The sequence below is a fragment of the Ornithorhynchus anatinus genome, chromosome 17, assembly GCF_004115215.2.
Source record: "Ornithorhynchus anatinus isolate Pmale09 chromosome 17, mOrnAna1.pri.v4, whole genome shotgun sequence".
Taxonomy (NCBI): Eukaryota; Metazoa; Chordata; class Mammalia; order Monotremata; family Ornithorhynchidae; genus Ornithorhynchus; species Ornithorhynchus anatinus.
The window spans coordinates 18692898-18712009 of NC_041744.1; the positions used below are offsets into that span (position 1 = coordinate 18692898).

At 50.0% G+C, this 19112-nt stretch overlaps 1 long non-coding RNA gene across 1 annotated transcript in view; it reads right to left on the reverse strand.

The window, feature by feature from the left end:
* Positions 1-2672: 2672 nt before the first annotated feature.
* The window catches only part of LOC114817676, a 163426-nt gene continuing 146986 nt past the window's right edge, over positions 2673-19112 (reverse strand). The window contains exon 3 of the long non-coding RNA XR_003765529.2: positions 2673-3072. This is a non-coding gene — a long non-coding RNA (uncharacterized LOC114817676). The remainder of the gene's footprint in view (positions 3073-19112) is intronic.

Consider the following 19112-nt stretch of genomic DNA (forward strand, 5'->3'; position numbering starts at 1 on the left):
TGGCCGGACGAGTCTCTCCTTAGGCCCGTCAGGTCTAAGGACGGAACTCCGAGGGCAGGATGACATCGCCTCGGCAAAATCTGCCTCTTCCGCTGCCTCTTCCCCGCTCGACGTCGATCTTCTTGTAATGATGATGATGATCAGGGTATCTGTAAAGCGCTTACTCTACGCCAGGCACCGTACTAAGCGCTGGGGTGGATCCGAGCCGACAGGGTTGGACGGAGTCCCTGTCCCACCTGGGGCTCACTGTCTCGATCCCTGTTTTACAGATGAGGGAACTGAGAGAAGTGACTCGACCAAGGTGGCGCACTAGACCCGCGGCAGAGCCGGGGTTAGACCCGGGGCCTTCCGACCGCCAGGCCCGTGCCCTGTCCGCTACGCTGTGCCGTTGGATATGAAAGGAGAGGGCGTGCCGGACGGGAAGGAGGGCGGGAGCACGTTGTTAACACGGGGAGAGGAAAATGAGGCACGGGGATCAGAACCCTCTAGGCCGTGAGCTCGTCGTGAGCGGGAACGTGTCCGTCCTTCCTCTCCCAAGTGCTCAGTACGGTGCTTTGCACACAGCGAGGGCTCAATAAATACAGTGGAATGGAAGAATGAACCCTCTCTCCCCTTCTCACTCTCTCAGGCCATACACATTTGTGACGACATACGTATGAATGTGTTTACGTGTACTAGGTGTCATATGTCGCGTCCACAGAGAGCCACCATATGCTGTCAACTCCCGGTGGGCGGGGACTGGGTCCACGAGGTAATGATGCCGGTATCTGTTAAGCGCTTACTAGGTGCCGGGCACTGTTCTAAGCGCTGGGGTAGATACATGATAATCAGGTCGTCCCACACGGGGCTCACAGCCTTCATCCCCATTTTACAGATGAGGGAACTGAGGCCCAGAGAAGTGAAGTGACTCGCCTAAGGTCACACAGCTGACAAGTGGCGGAGCCGGGATCGGACCCCGCGACCTCCGACTCCCAAGGCTGGGCTCTTTCCACTAAGCCACACCGCTTCCCTACTCTACTAGATGGCGCATTCCCAAGCGCTTATCGTAGCGCTCTGCACGCGGGAAGCGCTCAATAAATACCGCCGGCTCCCTCCTTTTGCCCTCCAGGAAGAAGGATCCACAGTCCCAACCTCGCTATCCCCGCGCGCGCACAAACGCACAAGACCTCGTTCTGTAGAGATGACGGATATCTGTTGAGATTTCCAACGGCTTCCCCTTTTGCATCCTCGTCTCTGATTCCTTACACAGCTTCCTCTTGAAAAGAGCCATTTTTTTCCCCCTCAATTGCACCATGCAGATCTGAGGCGATTTGCTCAACCCATCAATCACTGGTATTAATTGAGCCATGGATGTGCGCAGAGTACTATGGTAAGCTCCGGGGAGAGTACGACATAACAGAGTTAGCAGACACGTCCCTGGCCCGCCGGGAACGTTCAGCGTACGGGGAGAGGCAGACACGCAAACAACACTGGCTGAAACGCTAATGCCGGCTGTAGCTTCCTTTGCTCTCTTTTTCCTCCCGCTCTTCGCACAGATTTTTTTATCTGCCTTCCTCTGCTTTGGGTTATAAACTCTTTGTGGGGTGGTGGGCGCCTCCTCTCTCTAGTGGATTCTCCCAGGCACCCATCGGTCCTTCGGTCGTACTCACCGAGTGCTTACGGTGTGCCCCGCACTGTACTGAGCCCTCGGGAATACGATAGGCCATCGGCCCATTCCCTCCTTTCTTCTCCTCCATGGCTGATTTTGTTTATTCCCGTTTGACGGCAGTCCTGGCTGTTAAGATCGTAATATTATTAGCAAATAGGACAATCTGCAGGTTCATTGATGCTTTTAAAGTGACACATCCCTACCTATTCATTTACCCGTCCAGGAAATTGCCTGTTTTGACTTTTTTATTAGCATTAAGGTGGGAGAAAGCAAAAAAAAAAAAAAAAAATACGCCGTGCAAGAAAGACTGAAGCCTAAAACCTTCTTGAAAGAGCCTCTTCTTCCAGTCGACATCCCCCAGTTAATTCCTACTTCCTGAGGGCAGCGGAGCCCAACAGTCTCCGCTGGGGTCAAGGGTCATGTCTACCCACTCTATTCTACTCTCCCCCACGCACCTTAAAAAATTTCCTTTTTCTCATGGTCTTTATTTTAAAGCGCTTACTATGCGCCAGTCACCGCACTAAGAGATCTGGGGTCAATTCAATCATTCATTCCTTCAATCGTACAAGCTTCCAGAGTTGGACCCAGTCCCCGTCCCATGAAAGGCTCACAGCCTTCTTCCCCGTTTTAATGATAACAATAATAACAATGTTGGTATTTGTTAAGCGCTTACTATGTGCAGAGCACTCTTCTAAGCGCCGGGGTGATCAGGTTGTCCCACGTGAGGCTCCCGGTCTTCATCCCCATTTTCCAGGTGAGGGAACTGAGGCCCAGAGAAGTGAAGTGACTCGCCCACGGTCACGCAGCTGACGAGTGGCCGAGCGGGGATTCGAACCCATGACCTCGGACTCCCAAGCCCGAGCTCTTTTCACTGAGCCACGCCGCTTCTCTCCACCCCCGTTTTACAGATGAGGGAACTGAGGCCCAGAGAAGTGAAGTGACCTGCCCACGGCCACGCAGCTGACAAGTGGCGGAGCGGGGATTCGAACCCATGACCTCTGCTACGACGACAGAATTTGCCCTGTTAATCCAATAGCAACTTTACGCTTCCCTTATGCCCCTTCCGTGACACTTCGTCCAGGCGATCTGAAGAGGTACCGAGGAGAAACTACATCTCTCATCATCTCCGGAAACTTGAAGGGGACTCAGGACAGGCTTCATCTAGAAGATTCGAGAAACTAATGACATGGAAGCCCGTCTTTTGACTGGCAATTATTAATCGCCTGAGTTTTTCTTCAGTTTTTCCCTGAAGAAAATATGAAAACTATTCTTGTAAATCATAATAATAACGATAGCATTTGTCCAGCGCTTATTACGTGCGAAGCACCGTTCGAAGCGCCGGTAAATCATCCATTCTCCCCAGATTACAGCGTGATCCATTTTCTCACGTCGCTGTTCTGCGCGTCGTTTATAAACGTCCCAGCCTGGAACAGAAACCCCAAAGTTTTCCATCAGATGAAACGGGAACACATTTTACCAAGCTGCCGGCACTCTTCTTCACAACTCCCCACGATTTCTTCAGGTTTTCACCCCCCCCCCCCCGTTCTTGAACGCGGTCGATCGCACGAGACGCGACAAGCCAAAGCCCTTAAGGTGATGATCGCTTCGATAAAGATGACGCCGAGTGGGGTATCGCGTGAAAATCACTCTTCCTCTCCAAGATCCTCTCAACAAGTCACCTCGGCAACGCCGACGCCACCGGGAGATGGCCGCCCACTTGGAAAAGTCAGATTAGACAGAGGACACGCCCAAAGTGCCCAGCGAAATCGGAATGAAAACGTCCAACGAAGAACGGCTCGCTCACTCCGTCTACCCAGATTGCCCGAGATCGTCCCTTTCCCTCACGGCCCCAGACCCCTCTCGCTCCACCGTATTTACTGAGTGCTTACTGTGTGCGGGGCGCTGTACTAAGCCCTGGGGAGAGCGCGACACAATGTAACGGACGCAGTCCCCGCTCCTGCCGTCGTGTTCCAGTCCTTAGTCGACAATCAGGAGACCGACCGTGGAAATTCTACTCTTCCCACCTCAGCACCCCCATTTCTGTATCTGTCTCTGTAGCCGTGTGGCGTAGCGGGTAGGGCACGGGCCTGAGAGTCGGAAGCTCATGGGTTCTAATCCTGGCTCCGCCACTTGTCTGCCGGGTGGCCTCGTGGGAAAGTCGTTTCGCTTCTCTGGGCCTCAGTTCCCTCATCTGTAAAATGGGGATTGGGCCAGTGAGCCTCACGTGGGACAGGGGCTGCGTCCAACCCGATTTGCTCGTATTCACCCCAGTGCTTAGTACGGTGACTCAAACACAGTAAGCGCTTAATACGCTCCCTCTACCCCCCCGCTTCACCTCCCCGCAGCTAAACCCTCTTCTCCCCCCTTTCCCTCTCCTCCTCCCCCTCTCCCGTCCCACCCCCTCGGCACTGTGCTCGTCCGCTCGACTGTATATATCTCCATCGCCCTGTTTATTTTGTTTAATGAGGTGTACATCACCCTGATTCTATTTATTTGCCATTGTTTTTATGAGACGTTCTTCCCCTCGACTCTATCTATGGCCACTGTTCTCGTCCGCCCGTCTCCCCCGATTAGACCGTAAGCCCGTCAAAGGGCAGGGACTGTCTCTATCTGTTGCCGATCTGTCCATTCCAAGCGCTTAGTCCAGTGCTCTGCACATGGTAAGCGCTCAATAAATACTATTGAATGGATGAATGAATTATTACTCTGCCGTTTCCCCTGTCCGAACTTTATTTTGATGCCTGCCTCCCCCTCTGGATTGCAGACTCCTTGTGGGCAGGGAACGCGTCTACCAACTCGAAGGGATTGCACTTTCCCAAGCATTGAGCGCAGTGCTCTGCACCCGGAAAGGGCCGAATCTATACAAATTACTCCATCGGGGGGTCTGCATATGGGTAATTATTTATATTTGTGTCCGTCTCCCTCTCTAGACCGTAAGCTCCTGTGGGCAGGGATCGTGCCTGTTACATCGGTGCACTGTATTCATTCAATAGTATTTACTGAGCGCTTACTATGTGCGGACCACCGTACTAAGCGCCTGGAATGGACAAATCGGTAACAGATACTGTCATCTGTACTCTCCCAAGCACTCAGCACAGCACCCTGCACGCAGGAAGAGCTCAGTACATATGACAGCGATGGAGAGCGTTGTGCTAAGCACTTGGGAAAGCACGCTACACCAGAATTGATTAGACCCCTTCCCTGCCAGCGCTCTGCCCCGAGTAAGGGCTGAATAGATACCAATCCATCAACGGTCTTCATATCTGTAATTCATTTATTTATATTAGGGTCTGACTCTCCCCCTAGACGGTTCGCTCGATGCGGGCAGGGAATGTGTCTATCGTTATATTGTACTCCCCCCAACGCTTAGTACAGTGCTCTGCACACCGTGAGTGCTCGATAAATGTGATCGAATGAGTGATGAGCTTACAGTCCGGAAATACCACCGATCGATCGATCGATCGGCGGTACTGCGATGGATGGAATTTTGAAGGGATTAGGGCAGGTTTTCCAGACACTCCCCTTCCCCCCAACTAACCTCAAGGCTGAGTCCATTCTTTGCTCTGGAACATGATCAAAACACATCGTTCCCAAGATCAAAACCAAAGCCCAACTACTCGGGAATAATAATGATGATAACAATAACGATAATCATGGTCTTGATTAAGCACTATGTCCCAGGAACTCCATTAAGCGCCGGAGTGGATACAAGCAAATGGGGTTGGACGCAGTCCCCGTCCCCCGTGGCGCTCACCGTCTCCATCCCCATTTTCCAGATGAGGGAACTGAAGCCCAGAGAAGTGAAGTGACTTGTCCAGGGTCACACGGCGGACGAGTGGCGGGGCTGGGATCAGAACCCGTGACCCTATGGCTCCGAGGCCCAGGCTCTTATCAATCAGGCCATACCGCCTCTCAGTGCCCCAGGCAATAAAGCCGCCGTGACCGAGCGCCTGCTCGTTTCCGAGACTTGGACGACACTCGCTTTAATAGGGTTTCGAGGCCCCGCAGGAGGAATAATTCAAATCTCTGGCTGTTTCGTAATTCCGAGTAAAGGTCTGCTGCTGACTTCGGAGCGCAGAGGACTTTATTTGTTCATTTGGGAGTTGACAGCCCAGGTTATTTGTCAATAGTGGGAGGGTGAAAGAAACCGAGTTGATAAACAAAGTAACCTTTCCACGGCTCCACCTCTCCCCACTTGTAATGGATAGTGGCTTCTATCCACAACCCGCCCCGCCGGCTCAGCCGATCGATCAGTCGTATTTATCGAGCCGTTACTGAGTGCCGAGCACTGTTCGAAGCATTTGGGAGAGTACAGAACAACGGAAATGGGAGAGGAATTGATAGTTGGTAGGGAAGCGGGATGGCGCAGCGGCCAGAGCACAGGTCTGGGAGAAGGAAGGTCATGGGTTCCAAACCCAGCTCTGCCACTTGTCTGCCGTGTGACCTCGGGCCAGTCACTTCACTTTCCTGCGCTTCGGTGAGCAAGCAGCTCCGAGACAGTGGTAAAAGGCACTTGACGCACGCAAGTCAAATATTGGTTCAAGTGATCGTCAATGAGTAAAAAGAAATATTGGCACGTGTAAATCGGTGGTATTTACTGAGCTCTTACCATGTGCAGAGCACTGTACTAAGGGCTTGGTAGAATAAAATAACAACAGAGTTGGCAGAAAAGTTCCCTTCCCACAGGAACTTACGGTCATCAATCTACATCATTGATGTCTCTCCCCGCCAGCTCTGGTGGAAACTTTTTGTGGATAGGGAATGCATTGCTTTTTAAAAATTTTTTGCCGTTGCCAAGCGTCTGGCACAGTGCATTGTATAAGAGGGTGCTCAATCAATTCTACCACTACTAGTCATCACTCATTCAGTCGTATTTACTGAGCACTTCCTGTGCTAAGGGCTTGGGAGAGTACAGCCTAACAATCTGCAAACGCATTCCCCGCCCGCAACGAGCTCAAAGCCTAGAGAGGAAGGCAAATATTAACAGAAATAAATAAGCCGCCTCCCCAAGTCATCAGAAAAAGTGGTATTTAGCCATTTCCTGCATGGCCACTGTTGACCTCCAGGGATTATTTTTTAGGTTTATTCTCTGATACGCTGACGGCTAAAATCTCCGCATAAGCCCTCACCAGCCCTCTCTATCCCTACGGCTTAAAAGGAACTTAAATAGCTGAAAATAACCCTTTTAAAGATAAAACAATCGGGCCTATATTAAACAACCTGCAAAGGAGCGATGCTAAAGAGCCAATGTCACCACATGAAGAAAAACCTAGGACAGCGAAGAGCGTGGAATGTCCTGAACCGTCGTGGGAGGGAGGGAGTGAAGAAGGAAGTGTTCCTTTCCACTCGGCTTGTTGTAAGGGTTTGACGGAAATCGTCTTCCTGCGACATTTTGAGTAATTTTCTGAAGTGCTCACGAGCCAAATTGCTGATCTTCACCAAGATGAGTAATTATCCGAGCAGAATGCTTCCCGGTGAACACAGCAAACACAATTAAAGCAGCGCTAACATCCATTCCACCACAGGCCCTATTACATAATTCATAGCCTGAGACACATGGAGAAACCATATCCCACCGAGAGAGCATTTCCTCCACTAAAAGCCCCAGTGGATCATCAGTCAGTCAGTCAATACTACTTACTGAGTGCCTCTGTGAGCAGATCACTGTACTAAGCGCTTGGGAGACTACGGTGCAATAGAGTTCGTATACACATTCCTCGCCCACGAGGCCCTTACAGCGGAGAGGGGAGACGGACGTTGAGATAAATGACCGACGGCCGACATCTTGCTTTCCAAAATGACCCGGAAGGGGGTCGTCAGGCAACCCATCAGGGGTATTTCTCGTGTGCAGAGCGCTGCGCTAAGCGCTTGGGATCGTTCAAAAGAGGCGAAACATCCAGCCCCGGCTCTCACGGAGTTTACCGTCAAAGAAGACGTAATGGATGTAGAAGAGAGATTGGAGTCCGTTAGAAATTATCGCTTAAAAATGGCACCTTAATAACCGCGGTATTCGTTAAATGCTTATTAAGTGTCAAGCGCTGGGGTAGAGTCCAGGTAAATTAGGTTGGGCACAGTCCCTGTACCTCACGGGGCTCACCGAAATACGAGGGAGAACAGGTAGTGAATCCCCATTTTAAAGATGAAGGAACTGAGGCCCAGAGAAGTGAAGTAACTTGCCCTCGGTCACACAGCAGACAAGTGGCAAGTGGGACGATGATAATAATAATGATAATTGTGGTATTCCGTAAGCGTTTAATATGTGCTTGGCATCCTCTTAAGTGCTGGAACGGATACAAGCTGATCGGTTTGGACACAGCGCCGAGGTCACAGAGCTCACAGTCTTGATCTCCATTTTGCAGACGAGGACACGGAGGCCCAGAGAAGTGAAGTAACTGCCCCAAGGTCACACAGCAGACGGGTGGTGGCTCTGGGATTAGAACCCAGGTCCCTGTGACTCTCAGGCCTGGGGTCTACCTGACAGGCCACCTTGCTTCTCTGTTTGCATCACAAGCACTCACGCAGGTCAAGGAGCATGAGGATTTTCATCCATTCATTCATTCAATAGTATTTATTGGGCGCTTACTACGTGCAGAGCACTGTACTAAGCGCTTAGAATGGACAAATCGGTAACAGAGACAGTCCCTGCCCTTTGACGGGCTTACGGTCTAATCGGGGGAGAATGAGCACATTGAAAGGAGTATCCAATGTTCGTGTGTGCCCTTGGTGGTCCCCAAACAACCCCCCTCAGAGCTTTGTCACAGATCCTGGATGACTTTATTAAGTGCTTACTATGTGCCAGGCACTGTACTAGGCACCGGGTGGATACGAACGAATCGGGTTGGACGCCGTCCCTGCCCCAAAATGGGGCTCATGGTCTCAATCCCCGTTTTACAGATGAGTTCACTGAGGCCCAGAGAAGTGAAGTGACTCGCCCCAGGCCACACAGCAGACCCATGGCAGACCAGGGATTGGAACCCATGACCTTCTGACTCCCAGGCCCGTGCTCTAGCCACGACGCCACTTTCCTCTGACATGTTTACACAAATCGTGCAAGATGAAGGCTGAGAGGCAGAAGGGGGGAAGAAAGGCGCTAAAATGACCCGTGATGAAGCCGCAGATCTGTGATCGATCCCCCCGGTGAAAGGCCGGGGGTCGGCGGGGGGAGGACGCCGTTACTTCCAAGTAAGTGCGCGATGTAATGAGCCTACTTTCTAATAACTAGCGATTTTGTAATTAACAGATGAATGAATAAACTGAGGGGTGGCATGAAGCATAGGGCCCGAGGGCAGTGAGATGATGAATCCACCCTCGACTGTAATTATGCCCAGTGAGTTGGGACCGCCATTTCCTTTTCCAGCGACAGCACCTGTTTTATAATCGGGTTCCCAGCATGGGGGGGGGTGATAGGAATCCTGCAGGAATGAAAGCAGAAGGAACCTCCTGGAGTTCACCCGCTTCCCCCCCACCGAGGAATCCTTCCACAATTCACGCCGCTACCGTTCCCGGCCAAGTCGGGGCATCCCATCCATCACGGAAGCCACCTGGCTCTTCTCGGACCCGCCTTCACGTCGAGAAGCCCGCGGGGCCCCAGTTAGCTGCTTGGTGAGAGGCAGCGTGGCCTAGTGGGAAGAGCAGGGGCTTGGGAGTCAGAAGGACCTTGGGCGAGTGACTTCACTGCTCTGTCCCTCGGTTGCCTCATCTGTAAAATGGGGACTAAGACCGTGAGCCCCAAATCCCCCCCCGACCTGATTTGCTTATATCCACCCCAGAGCTTAGTACGGTGCCTGGCACACGGTAAGCTTAAACATCACAATAATTATTTAATAATGATAATGACGGTATTTGTTAAGTGCTTACTATGTGCTAAGTGCCGGAGGGGATACCAGGGGATCAGGTTGTCCCACGTGGGGCTCCCAGTCTTAAGCCCCATTTTACAGAGGTGGTAACGGAGGCACAGAGAGGTGAAGGGACCTGCCCAAAGTCACCAAGTTGGCAAGCGGCGGAGCTGGGATTAGAACCCATGACCTCTGACTGCCAGGTCCGTGCTCTTTCCACTGAGCCACGCTGCTTCTCAAGTTGTTATTAACTTGTACCCACCCCGGCACTGAATACTCCGCCCGGCATACATACGTACTTAATAAGTACCCAAAACACAAAAACCCAAGGGAAAAAAAAGGAACAATCACTTTTCATTGTTGATGGATTTCATAATATTGTGTGAACCGTACTGGCTATCTTTTATATGGGGAGCTTCTTTTAACCATATTCCTTCATGACCACCAACTCCTTCTCTGCTGTGCATGATACAACCCAACTCGTAGTGCCCGGCAGAATAAGCAGCGTGGCTTAGTGGCAAGAGCCCGGGCTTGGGAGTCAGAGGTCGTGGGTTCTAATCCCGGCTCCACCACGTGGCAGCTGTGTGACTGTGGGCAAGTCACTTCACTTCTCTGGGCCTCAGTTACCTCATGTGTAAAATGGGGATGAAGACTGCGAGCCTCACGAGGGACAACCTGATGACCCCGTATCTCCCCCAGCGCTTAGAACAGTGCTCTGCACATAGTAAGCGCTTAACAAATACCAACATTATTATTATTAATAGTTCTAGGACATATGATGAGTGGACCAACTGAGTCACCCCTGCCGTTCTGGAGACTACGACCTCCTCAATTGGCCACGTGACCGCTTCTCCGGTTTAAGATTAATTTTCCAGCGGCCCAGTCGGCTTCAGTGAGGAAGTTCTCCAGTCATCCACTAGAATCTAAGTTCCTTAATCGAGGCATCAAGTCTACCGACTCTGTTTTGCAACAATAATAGTGGCAATAATAATAGTTAAAATAATATCTGTTAAGCACCGACCGTGTGCCATGCATTGTACTAACCACCGGGGAAGAGACAAGATAATCCAAAGTATAAGGCCTTGAGAATCACAGGTCTTGGGTTCTAAGCCCAGGTCCACCACTAGCCTACTGTGTGACCTTGGGCAAGTCGCCTGGCATTCCTGTGCCTCAATTTCCCTGGCTGTAAAAGGGAGATTCAACCTGTATTCCCTCCTGCTTAGACTGTGAGGCCCATGTGCAACAGAGACCACGTCTGACCTGATTATCTACCTACCCCAATGCTTAGAACAATGCTAGATACGTAGAAAATGCTCAATCACCACAATTATTATTAGATTGTAATCTCTTCGACTGCTAGGACTGCAAAATTTACTTTTTCTCTATGCCCTTCAAACACCTCAGTGTTCCGCACATCGTGAGTGCTCAGTAAATACGGTCGGTACTCCAAACCTACTGAGCACTAAGCACTCTACTAAGTGCTGGGATGAAAACACCAGAAGCACACAGTCTAAAGGGATAGAAAGAAAACACCTCTAGAAAGAGCAGATACACAAAGATTCAAAACAAGAAATGCTTCAAGTATATCAAGGAGAAGAATAAGGCACTGAATCTATAAATGAAAATCGAAGTAAAATGAGCATCTTGACCTAAGTTCCGAGGAGAGGAAGTGGAGTAAAATAGAATAGGCAAGTGTTACGGCTCTTGGGTCGAAATGACTGGGGGTTGTAAATTATTTGGCGAAGGTTTCCCGAAGCCCTTATTCTGTTAAATAATTCACCAAAGAGAACATTAAGTACATAACTCAGGCAACCCCTGAAAATGTCCCTTGATAAACCTTACCCCGGCTAACCCTGAAACATCGGTAAAAAGCTCTCGTCTGTGGCTGGCACCTAGAAACGTGAATGGCTGTCACCCATCTGTCTTCTCAACTACGCTTGAACAACCTGATAAAAATCTCACCACGGGTAATATCTTCAAATCCCCTGGCTGCCATAGAGCCACGACTTAGTTGGAATTTTACTCCACAGAACTTTTTTTTTTTCCCCCCAAACCCCAGAAAGAAGCAAGAAAATAAAGGAATAAGACAGAAAGATTGAGAGATGGAAAAGTGGAAAGATGGGAAGGAGGAAGAGATGGAAAGAGAGAGACAAAGAGAAAAAAGAGGGAAAGGGAGAGAGGGAGGGAAAGAGAAAGAGGAAGGAAGGAAAGATAAAAAAAAAAAGAAACTTAAATTTTAAGATTTCTTAACCTTCCCACTATCGAAACAGATTTGGGTCAATTCATGGGGGACACGGTCACCTAAGTATTTAAAACACTGGGGATTAAGACAGTGAGCCGCACGTGGGACTTGGACTGTGTCCAACATGATGATCTTGCATCTACCCAGGCCTTAGTACAGTCTCTGGAACAAAGCAAACGCTGAACAAAAAACAAACAGAAAAAAGGACGCTGGGGCGCATCCCCGCCCTACTCCACCAGCCTGGCGAAACTTTGGCAGGGCTGAGGCTATCAGTTACAGAAAAGCAATTTGCTTCAGGACCCGGGAGAGAATTTGGGGAGGCGGAGGAGGGCACCAACCACTTCCCTCTTGTAAAGCTGCAGCGGCCTGATTTATATAACCCAAAGTCCGAAGAAAGCATGGGTACCAGAAAAGTTTTAGGGAGTTTCGACATCCTGACAGGTGTTTTTATCTTGTCTATCTGCCTTGGTGGTTTAAGGCATGTTTTAGGGCTTTTTTAAAAAATTTCATTGGTCCTCCTGTATCCGCATATTCTTAGACTGCGATTCCTAACCCGAGGGGCCAGGACTCTGTCTCATTCCCATCCCCAGACATGTTTCCGAGAAACCGTATGGCCTGGTGGAGCCCGGGCCTGGGACTCAGAGGATCTGGGTTCTAATCCCGGCTCCACCACATACCTGCTTTGGGACCTTGAGCAAGTCACTTAACTTCTCTTTGACTCAGTTCCTTCACCTGCAAAATGGGGAAATAATACTTGTTCCCCCTCCTTCTTGGATCGTGAGCCCCACTGGGGACCTGATTATCTGATATCCACCCCAGCGCTTAGCAGAGTGCTTGACCCGGACAGAGCGCTCATCAAATACCGCCATTACTATTATGCTCTCAGTGTTTACTGCAGTGCTCTGCCCATAGAAAGCACTTAATAAACACTATTACTTTCTAATGGGAAATCTCAAGAGGCCAATCAACCCCCAAAACCATGAATAAGTCTCTTACGGGAAGCAGCATGGCCTAGTTGACAGAGCTCAGGTCTGGGGATCAGAAGGATCTGGTTTCTAACCTTGGATCCTCCACTTGTCTGCTGTGTTACCTCAGGTAAGTCACTTTACTTCTCTGAGCTCCCGCTACCTCATCCGTAAAATGGGGATTAAGCCCGTGAGTTCCATGTGGGACAGGGACCGTGCCCAACCTGATTAGCTTGCAGCTAGGGAAGCGGCTCGGCAGAGCGGATAGAGCCCGGGCCTGGGAGTCCGAAGGCCACGGGTTCTAATCCCAGCTCCCCCACTCCTCTGCTGTGTGACCCTGGGCGAGTCATTTCACTTCTCTGTGCCTCGGTCACCTCACCTGTAAAATGGCGATGAAGACCGCGAGCCCCACGTGGGACAACCCGATTATCTTATATCTACCCCAGCGCTTAGAACGATGCTTGGCACATAGTAAGCGCTTAACAAATACCATAATTATTATTAGTATTATTCTCATCAACTATCCCAGCACTAAGTACAGTGCTTGGCACATAGTAAGCACTTAAATACCATTAAAATGAAAAAACAAACAAAAAAGCTTACACCATTCTGGGTTTCCTGGACCCTGGGCACAACTGCAGTTTATAGGATAGGTAGCTGTGAGGCAAAAAGTTTCTGGATAACCCTTAGAATTGTTAATCTTTCAACAGAAACCAAGACTGGGCTAGGGAAAGAGGCTAGATTCAAGAAGAGTGTAGTTTCCTTATTATTATTTTTTTTTAAATAGTCAAACGTGGACCAGCTAGGCAGTTAACAGCCCAAATATTTTCAGAAAGAAAAGACCCATCTTCAAATTACATTGGCCTCCGACTCCCCTTGCTTGCTACTCCACGAGTCTTCTGGAATTTCAACGCCTGCAATAAAAATGTCGATTTTCTTTTTTCCCATTCATTTCCAAGTCATATTTCCCTTCTTGCAGGAAAGGCCCCGAACAAACGCAACGTGTTATCGTTGACATTATTTATTGTCGGCTAAATGCACCTGACGCAGCACTCGATATCTCTGTCTCCCTCTCCTGTCCGTCACCAGGGGAAGTCCAAGATAACAAGCCCTCTTCTAGTACGCTGCCGGCCCCGTCAATTTTCCCATTGATAAGCAAGAGAATCATTCCCTCGCCACGGATCGCTCTTTAGGAATGGGAAAGCGGGTTCTTTGTCAGCTAAAGCAGCTTGATCTAGAGGCTAGAGCGCGGACCTGGGAGTCGGAAGGACCTGGGTTCTAATCCCGGCTGCACCGCCTGTCCGCTCTGTGACCTTAGGCCGGCCACTTCACCCCTCTGGGCCCCAGTTTCCTCATCTATAAAATGGGGATCAAGACAGCGAGCCCTCTGCGGGACCGGGACGGTGTCCGATCTAATTACCTCGTCTCCACCCCAGTGCTTAGGACAGTGGCTGGCCCACAGTAAGCCCTTAACAGATACATGAAGGCAAGTAAAATAATTCGGTGAGTGGCAAAACCTGTCATGTTTAAGCTTTTACTTGCCTCCAGGAAGAGAAAAAAGAATGAATCTTGGGCGAAGACGCTGACTTCCTTGAAGGAAAGGGGTTATATGAGGAATACTTTGCTATTTTCTTCTACAACCCAGCCTGCACACCACACGTTGCTCCTCTAATGCCAACCTTCTCACTGAACCTCCATCTCATCTATCTCGCCGCCGACCCCCGCTCCACATCCCGTCTCTAGCCCGGAATGCCCTCCTTCTTCATATCTGACAGACTATTACTTTCCCCAGTTTCAAAGCCTTAATGAAGACACATCTCCTCCAAGAGATCTTCCCTGACTAGTCCCTCTTTTCCTCTTCCCCTTTCTGCATCACCCTGATTCGCTCCCTTTATTCACCCCTCTCTCGGCCCCACGGCCCCAAAGTCCCCATCTGTAATTGATTTCTGTATCTTAATGTCTGTCTCCTCCAGACCGCAACCTCCCTGTGGGCAGGGAAAGTATCAGTTGTATTTATACCGCACTCTCCCAAGCGCTCAGTACAGTGCTCGGCACACAGTAAACAATCAATAAATACAGCCGATCGATTGTTTGAGAATACCGGTATCTCTCCTTTCGCGGCAAACGGCCTGTCGCCTACTGGATTCAGAACAACGCCGATGGCACAACGAGAGTGAGAGTCTGAGAAAGGTGTGCTTTGCCTTTAAGGTTCAAGCTGTACCCGGCTTGGGCCCGAAAGAACACGACGCGTGAACCAGCCGGGACTCCATCCAACTTGGTTCTCTCTCGCTTTCCCTCCTTAAGACACGGCTCGGTTCCCTTTCCCATGGCCCGCTCCCTTTCTTCCGGCCTTCCCAAGGCTTCCCGTTAGCCCCTCCGGACTGCGGGGGGGGGGGGGGGAAGGTTGTGGAGGGAGCGGGATTGCGGCCAGCCTCTCTGCCCCTCGCCCTCCCTCCAAATCCTTTCCCACATCCTCCCGACATTCCACCCTCCTTTGGGGGGCAGGTGCGAAATCCTCGGTGCAAGGACCCTAAGCCATATTCCTCCTCCCGGCCACCTCTCAGGGTTGGCTGCTCCCGGGGGAGACGGGGAGGGGAAGGGGTGACAGAGTCCTGGCTCTTTGAAGCAGGCCAACCGGGCAGAAGACACTGAGCTCCTGTGTTTGGAGCAATGCTGGCTGGCTCCAGTTCAACATCTCTGGCACTCTTGCCTGTCAACAGCCACGGGAAGGATTCTAAAAATCCCGCTGGGAAGATCCGGTCGGTGAATATTCAGAAAAGCGGGGTGGCCCAGTGGAAAGAACACGGGCCTGGGAGTCGGGGCTTGCCGTGTGTCCTCGGGCGAAGTCTTCGCTTCTCTCCGCTTCGGTTTCCTCATCTGCGAAATGGGGTGCAATACCCGGAAACGATGAGTCTCATATACTAATCATAATGGTTTTTGTTGGGCGCTTGCTATGTGCCAGGCACTGTACAAGGCGCTGGGGTGGATACAGGCAAATGGGGCTGTCCCTGTCCCAGGTGGAGCACACAGTTTCAATTCCCGTTTTACAGATGAGGTAACTAAGGTCCAGAGAAGTGAGGTGACTTTCCCAAGGTCACATGGCAGACAAGTGGCGGAACTAGGATTAGAACCCACGGCCTTTCGACTCCCGGGCCCGTGCTCTATCCATTACTCCACGCTTCCTGCTTCTTTCGTTCTGCTAAATATCCTCATCTGCCAGATGGCGATGCAATACCTTAATAGATTGCAAGCCCCATACAATAATGATAATGGTATTGGTTAAGTACTTACTACGTGCCAGACACTGTACTAAGTGTCGGGGTAAAGACAAGGTAATTGGGTTGGACACAGTCCCTGTCCCACTCTGTCCCACTCTGGGCTCAGAATCTTAATCCCCATTTTACAGAGGAGGTAACGGAGGTACCGCAAATTAAAGTGACTTGCCCAAGGTCACACGGCGGACAAGTGGCGGAGCTGAGGTTAGAACCCAGGTCCTTCTATAATAATAATAATGATGTCGGTATCTGAGAGTTTACTCTCTGCAGAGCACTGTATTGAGCACATGGCAGAGTACCAAAGATCAGAGTCGGTAAACATGTTACCAGCCCACAGTGAGCTTACGTTCTACAAGACATTGATATAAACAATAAAAGATATTGATATTGACATTGGAGAAGCAGCGTGGCTCAGTGGAAAGAGCATGGGCTTTGGAGTCAGGGCTCATGAGTTCGAATCCCAGCTCTGCCACTTGTCGGCTGTGTGACTATGGGCAAGTCACTTAACTTCTCTGTGCCTCAGTTCCCTCATCTGTAAAATGAGGATTAAGATTGTGAGCCCCACGTGGGACAACCTGATTCCCCTATGTCTACCCCAGCGCTTAGAACAGTGCTCGGCACATAGTAAGCGCTTAACAAATACCAACATTAAACATTAAACAAATCTGATATATGCACGTAAGCGCCGAGCGGTTGAAGGAGTGGTGACTAAAGGATGCATTCAATCGAGAAACAGAGTGGCGCGGTGGAAAGAGGCCGGGCTTGGGAGTCAGAAGGTCATGGGTTTTAATCCCCAGCTCCGTCACTTGTCCCCTCCGCGAGCCTGGGCAAGTCACTTCACTTCTCCGAGACTCAGTTACCTTATCTGTAAAATGGGGATTGAGACTACGAAGCCCAAGGGATTGTGTTCAATCTGATTAGCTTGTACCTGCCCCCGCGCTTAGTAAAGTGCCTGGCAAACAGTAATCCCTTAACAAATGCCATTTAAAAAAAAAGCGCATAGGCGATGCAGAAGGGAATGGGAGAAGAGGAAATGAAAGGTTAGTTAGCACAGGTAGCTTGGGGGACATAAGCTTTGTTAGATGGACGTAGCTAGTGGAGATCCTTTAATAAGAATAATAACGGTATTTGTTAAGCGCTTTACTGTGTGCCAAGCACCGTTCCGAATGCTGGGGTAGATACAGGGTTGTCCCACATGGGGCTCACAGTGTTAATCCCCATTGGACAGATGAGGGAACTGAGGCACAGAGAAATCAAGTGACTTACCCAAAGTCACACAGCTGACAAGTGGCAGAGCTGGGATTAGAACCCACCACCTCTGACTCCCAAGCCTGGGCTCTTTCCACTGAACCACACTGCTTTAAGTCCCTGATAAAGTATTTCTGCTTGATGCAGAGGTGAGGTGCGTGAGCCAATCTTTCCTTTCCTGCCGGGGAAGATTTTTTCTTTTATTTGTGTAAGTTGTCAGGTAATAACAATAATAATAATGATAGTGATAATAATAATAATGGTGTATGTTAAGACATATGCCAAACACTGTACTAAGAACTGAGGAAGATAGGAGATAATCAGGTGGAAACATAGCCCACGTTCCACTTAGGATTCATTCCAGGCTCCCCGCTTACGAAGCAGAGTGGCCTAGTGGAAAAAACGACGACGCAGTCCTGGGAGACAAAAGACAGGGGTTCTGATCCCAGCTAAAACAGTTGCCTTCCGGGTGACTCTGGGCATGTCACAACTTCTTAGTGCCTCAGTTTCTTCACCTGCAAAATGGACATTTCACGCCCATCCTTACCTCCTACTTAAATTATGAACCCCGTGTGGAACCGGAATGGTGTCCAACCTGATTCATTTCTATCTATCCCAGCACTTAGGACAGGGCTTGATGCTTAATAAGCACTTAAAAATACCACAGAAGATATTTGAACACAGATCTCAATACAGTGAATACCCACTGCACATTCATCAGTGAAGCAAACCAGGCTTGCCCACCGCAAGTTAAATCCGATCGTTCCTACCCGCCGAAAAATTCTGGATCGCCCAGCACGGACCTGCCCTCTTAGAAGATCCCCTTCCTACCTAGAGCTCTTTTTCGTTTACGGCGATCAATTCTTTTTCGCTTTGGGACAAAGGGTGGCTCTGTAGAAAGAACTTGGTGTCGGAAGATTTGGGTTCTGCTCCTCATTCGGCCACTTTCCTGCCGTGTGACCTTAGGTAAGTTATTTACCCACTACAGGCTTCAATTCCCTCTCTGGAACAAGGGGATTAAATATTTGGCCTCGCTCCCTTATGGATTGTAAGCCTGCCTCTGATCCGATCTGGGTTCCAATCCCAGCTCTGCGTGGCTCAGTGGAAAGAGCACGGGCTTTGGAGTCAGGGGTCATGGGTTCGAATCCCGGCTCGGCCACTCGTCAGCTGTGTGACTGTGGGCAAGTCACTTAACTGCTCTGCGCCTCAGTTACCCCATCTGTAAAATGGGGATTAAGACTGTGAGCCCCACGTGGGGCAACCTGATTCCCCTGTGTGTACCCCAACGCTCAGAACAGTGCTCTGCACATAGTAAGCGCTTAACAGATACCAAATTTTTTTTTTTTTATCCGTAAAATGGGGATTGAGACCGTGAGCCCCACACGAGACGGGGACTTTATCCATCCCGGTTTTCTTGTATCCACCCCGGTGCTTAGTATAGTGCCTGGCGCACAGTGAGCACTTAAATACCACAATTATTATTACTATTATTTTCCTTGCGTCCAGAGCCTTCCGTTTAAAGTGTCCGTTCTTCAGACACACGCACATTGCGAGTCCCAAAGAAACTACGCAAACATAGTGAAAACCAAATCAGAATAGGCGGCAGCCCTGGATCAATGACCGTAGTGAAAGGAACATCATTTTAGAAATAACCTCAGCAGGGGACTGAGGAAACAGAGATTACACTAGAATATTCTGTTGAAAATTCACGAGCCTCTTCTTTATGCCTCTCCGGTGTTTGAGCGACTCGCCCAAATGCTGACTCAAATAAAACCATTGAGGAAATATGCACGCTTCCCTCAAATACATCGGGATGTTGCTCAGTGACTATCAGTCACTGCTTCGGAAGGCCTCCAGATGTCTACGTCGGGGTCATTCGGAGACCTGATCGACGTGGTC